The sequence below is a fragment of the Fundulus heteroclitus genome, chromosome 8, assembly GCF_011125445.2.
Source record: "Fundulus heteroclitus isolate FHET01 chromosome 8, MU-UCD_Fhet_4.1, whole genome shotgun sequence".
NCBI classification, from domain to species: Eukaryota; Metazoa; Chordata; class Actinopteri; order Cyprinodontiformes; family Fundulidae; genus Fundulus; species Fundulus heteroclitus.
Window position 1 is genome coordinate 14,665,345 of NC_046368.1, and position 5,923 is coordinate 14,671,267.

Sequence of the window (5,923 nt, forward strand, 5' to 3'; positions counted from 1 at the left end):
GATTTTCAGATGTATATTACTGTACTACACTCTTTGTACAACTCTATTGTACAAAACTCATTCTTTATTGCCAAAATGCATTAAATGTGTTTGATTTACCTTTACATGGTAAAAAAAAAAAAAGGGCTACATGTATAATAAGAAAATACTTATTTTATTTGTTACGGGTCTTTCAAATCTTGGCCCATATTTAACTTGTTAATGTACTTTTTGGATGCTTTAAACATTAAACACAGCCTTTCTATCTTGCACCATACATGCCAAACTTATTCCTGCAATAAATTGGAACGCGGGCATTTTCTGTTGTGTAATTTAATTCAATTGAATTCTGTTTATTTATATAGCGCCAATTCACAACACATTTATTCTCAAAGCACTTTACAAAATCAATCAAATCATCTAAAAACATTGGTTAAAAAGATTTCTATCCAAGGAAACCCAGCAGATTGCATGCAATCATTGACTTTCAGCATTCACTCCTCCTGGATGAGTATGACAGTCGGTTGCATTGTGTCATTGATGTTGCACCAATCCCTCATACAGGGCATACATGTTGCAACAGTGGAAAGGAAAAACCCCAGTTAACAGGAGGAAACCTCAAGCAATACATGGCTCATTGTGAACGTGTGTCCAACAGAAATAAAACGTAGGACTATTCAGGAGCAAAACTGTGACAATACTATGCTTCCCCCTGTGGACCAACGTGGCTATTTCATCTTTTTCGGTAAGAATGAGGCGAAGGAAGCTAAAATAGGAGAAATATGATCTCTCTTTTTCATTTGTATCAGAACTCTTGCTGCAGCGTTTTTAGTCAGATGAAGGTTTTAACTGCAGTTTCTGGATTTCCTAATACTAAAGAAATGCAATAGTCTGGCCCTGATGTAACAAATGCAGAGACTAGTTTTTCAGCATCATTCCTAGACAAGATATAATTTTGTCTATATTCCAAAGGAAACATAATGAAATCCTGCAATAAAAAAAGAAAATAGGATTTGAATGTCCTGTCTTGGTAAAAAAAAACAACACCAAGTTTTTTTTCATCGTATTAACAGAGGCCAATCTAGTGCCATCCACTTTAAGTGATTGACTAGTATTTTTTTCCCCGAAGAGTGTGGTCCAAAGATGAAAACTTTGGTCTTGTCTGCATGCAAAAACAGAAAATGTAAGGTCATCCAAGTTTTTATGTCATCAACACATGCCTATCTAACTGATTAGATTAATCAAGGTTTATGGATTATTACAGCATACCAGTAGAAATCAATCCCATGCTATCTGATCATTCTAATAATTGGAAGCACATAAATAGTAACAGCAATCAGTCTTAAATTGAAGGCAACTGGACTTTTGTTCAGTTCTTTCTGAAAGCATTTCAACACCTATCCAGGAGTCTTTGTCAATTGTGGTTGCTCTCACTTGAGCAACCTGTAGTTTGTCCTTAAAAACTGCTGTTTTTAAGGACATGGAGGTCCATCATCCTAGGCGTATTTAAGTCAGATGCAAATCAGTGACCCACCTGCCACTGTTCTGGGTCATTAGAAGCTATCGCTTGGTGTGAGTGGAGTGCTTGGTCACCTGAATCATGATGAGATGCTGATGTAATCTCTTTGGAATGTGTTTTAGGACAGAGCTGTGAACACTGGGGAGTTGGAAGCATAATCCTCCCCCTCTGTTTAGTGTTGGCTTTTCTCTTTTGACCAAGATGGCTTCTTTCACCCCAACCATCTGTTCTCCTTGTCCAAAATCTGGACATCATTGTCATCAAAAGAGTGCCCTTTGTTCTTAAGAGCAAGTGGACTGCTAAATATTGCCCCAAGCTCCTGAACCTCGTATACTGCGTTTATGTAGCTGTTGTTTAGATTTTCCAATGTAGGGGTCTGAGTAGTCCTCGCTGCATTGAACCGCAAAAACAACGGTGCTGAGCTGTGGTTTGGGTGTTCTGTCTTTGGGATGAACCAGTTTTTGTCTGAGAGTGTTATTGGGTTTGAAATTTACTGGTATGTGGTCTTCGGAGAAAATTCCCCTGAGTTTCTCAGAAACTCCTGACACATATGGAATGAGAATATTTTTGCGTCTCTCCGCTCTCTCCTCTGTGTTTGAAGCTGTGTTGTTTCCTCTGCCAGCTTGGTTGGCAGATTTGACAAAGGCCCATTTTGGGTAACCACAAGCTTGCAGTGATTTCCTGACGTGCTTGTGTTCTTTTAGTTTCTTCTCTGTGGCCGAAGGAATGTTGTCAGCCTGATAACTCAGAGTTCTGATAATAGAGAGTTTGTGCTCCAGTGGGTGATGTGAATAAAAATGCAAATATTGGTCTGTGTGTGTTGGCTTTCAGTAAACCTCAGTTTTGTAACTGGTACCTTCTTCAATGTGTACCGCAAAGTCCAGAAAAGGCAACATGTTGTTCTTGGCATCCTCTCTGGTAAACCTTGTGTTGTTGTCCACTGAGTTAATGTAGGTGGTGAATGCCTCAACTTCTTTGGCTTGGATTTTGACCCAAGTGTCATCCATGTATCTAAACCAGTGAGTTGGTGGTGTTCCCTTGTAAGCACTGAGTGTCCTGCTCTCCACCTCCTCCATGTACAAATTGGCTACAGTGGGTGACACTGGGGAGCCCATAGCAAACCCCTGTTTCTGTCGGTAAAAGTTGTCTCTGTACTTGAAATATGTGGTTGAGAGACAGATGTCCAACAAGTCACAAATCTGGTTTGGGGTTAAATTGGTTCTGTCTTTTAATGACTCATCGTGTTCCAGCTGAGTCCTGAGAGTGTTCACTGCACATCTTAATGTGGTTATGCCTTTTTTTAAATGGCTATATTTCTGTAATCCGCTATTTTTGTAATGCATTACTCCCAGCACTGCCAAAAAAACTCAATTACCGAAAATGAAGTGTTGTTTCGGTCACATTTATGTGAGTAAAGTGATAACACAGTGTATAGTGGCACTAATTTAGACATGAAGTGTTCATCCACTATATTTATCAACTTTTCTCTGTTATTCCTGGACACATTTGAATTATTTAAAAAGTGAGGAAAAATAACATTTCTGTTGGGCTGATTTCATGTCTTGTCTCTCTACTCTCTTCCTTTGTCAGCTATTACCCACAGGGCAGCCGCCCTGAGCCTGACAGCCTCCTTGGTTTTGTGTGCAAAAAAACTTTGACAATTTTATTCCACCTTTTACTAATTTCTGGATCTTTCTTTTCTGTCGGGAAATTGTGAAGAGTGAGGTTTACAACCGCATTTCTTCATTCCGTCTTCCGTCAAAATGTTGAATATAGTCAAGTAATGCTTTAGTTGATTCTGGTTAAACATAAGAATAAACTGTATTTTAATATTTCATCTTGATTTGCTGCCACTTCCTTTTTGTACATGTTGAGTTGAACTTAGACACATAATCAGTGCTCCCCTTATTTTATTTTTATTTTATTTTGGGGGGGGTGGGGGGGGGTGGGGTTGAATGTGTGTAGTGCGAGTGAATGTAGTGTAGCTTTTTTCAACAGTAACATCATTGTTTCTATTTGTTAATTATAGCTTAATATTCTCCATATGCCTTCATTAAAGATTTCTAACTCCACTTGCAAGAAATGTGCACTTCATGTTTGTGCTTGTGCTTATTCAGGATCCAATGGACGATATCAATTAGTCACCTGATTGATATCACCTATTCTGAAACTAAAAACGCTGCATCTCAATCGGAATACCCTTACAGAGTAAGGACTCTTTAGCCAAAGTGGGAGTGCGTCAGCGGTCGCCATGACAAGTGCTGTATGAATAGTGCAGTCAGTAAGGAAGGAGGTAGGAGAAGAAGCCTGTATGCTCTCTCCTGCGGCTAGTTTTGCCTAGGAACCTGGTAGCATCCCTTCCTGTTGCCCAGAAGCCTTAAAGTATCCCACAATCCTTTGTGTGACATGACGTATCAGCACAGCCCCCTTAAGGAAATCAACAAAAATGTCCAAAGAGACGATAGTGCGTACTTTGTAGTCCATTTTCCGAAGGCTGTAGGCCTGGATTTGACTCGCATTATTCATGTGCGTTTCCGTCATGTAATGACGTCGGAGTTAAAGTCTCCTTTCCTCCCAACGATAGAGTTCTTACTGTTGAAACCCGTGAAGGGTCAAGGCACAGGAGCTAGGAGTAGGAGCTGGAAGCTATTATTTATTTTTTTTTTCCCTAATAAGCTATTATTAGGGAAAAAATAAGCTATTATTACGGGTACTCGGATGGAACCTGTGTATGGCAGAGTGAGGTAGAACTACTCAGAGTAGCTGCTTTCTACTCTGGCCAGTCTTTCTCAAACGGGGCCCTGTAATCACTCATAACAAACCTGTCTAATGTGTTCCTTCGTCTCCATGGTTCTGTTTGTTTACTAATGTTCTCTCTCAAACCCCTGAAGCTTTCATAGAGCAGTCCGATCTACAGTGTGGTGAAATTAGACACAGGGGGACACTATTTGCTAAATAGGAGGAAGAAAGTACATGGCGCTGGATATGTTTAAGGGAATCAGAGTACATGGAGCTAAAGCAATGCATATCATATTTCAGATTTGTAGTTGTCAAACATTTCAAAATTTTCTAATGTATTTGGACATATCGATAGAGAATCTACATCTTTTGCAACACTGAGGGATTCAAGTATACTTACTAAAACCTATGTAACTAAGTAGCTTTTAAAATGTAATTAAGATCATTTACTTGTGAGGAATAAATTGGGCCACCTCCACTCATATTCCCACTTAAAATGGCGACCATTACTCACAGGTGTATCACATGAGGTGCTTATGTTTAGAACTTTGTTACTTAGCATGTTGAGGGATGTTTGCTGTTTAAATCTCAGACATTTAGTTAAGTGTACACCTGACTGTTGAAGTGATAAGCTCGAAATACCTGTCTGAGACTCTCAGAAATAAGAATGTAGCGGCTTTGAATCGGATAAGGGATTTAAACCATTCTAATTGAAAATGAGACATTTCTCTGTGTAGAAAACAGCCTACAAGTGGAGGACATTTAAAACAACTGTCAACATCCCCATGTTCAATTGTCCAAGTCAGTTGAAGTCGAGAGCATACCACAAATGCTAAATGTAGTCTCCAAAAAACATAAAATGTCACCACAAGACCTACAACAGGCCCTTGCTACTTTTGAAATGAAAATACATACCTCTTCAGTCAGAACTAGACTGTCCCAGTTTATCTCTCAAGGGAGGTATGTGAGAAGGAAGCCGCTGCTCTTTGAGAAAAAGAAAAACAAGACCCACAGAACGAGGTTTACCTGAGTGGATTTTGAAAAAGACTATAACTTCTGAAATAATTTTCCTGGAATAGAGTAGTATTTAGTTGACTTATTTGGACACCAGAATGGAGGACACATTTATATAATATATAAAGCAATTACAGGAAATCAGGAAAATAAATTCATATCAGGTGGGTTGCAGCAGGACAACTCACCGCCATAGAATCCACCATGAATTCAACCCTGTATCAGAGGAAGCGTTGGGAAAGCTTAACACCATCACTAAATACAATTATTAGAGCTAGACTATGCAACATGTAAATTAACCCGAACATACCAATAAATTAACCAAAGAATAGCTGAAAATTAAGGAACTTACTTAATAGTCAAAGTCCAGAGATGCTATGAGTTGACCTGAAAGAAGCTGTACATGCAAAGCACTAGAAAGCAAAACAACTAAATTTATCACATTGTTCCTCAGACCAATTTCACAGACTGGCAAATGTTTACATGATTATATCCTCTTTCTTCTTCTACACAATTATGTACTACTTTGTGTAGAGTTCGTTACATAACAATAATACATTTATTGAAAGTTGTGGTGGAAATGTAATAAAATGTAGAAAGGTTCATGAAGTGTGAATTCTTTGCTAAGCTTTATAGAAGATTTTGTTGGATCTAAAGTAATAGTAACATCAC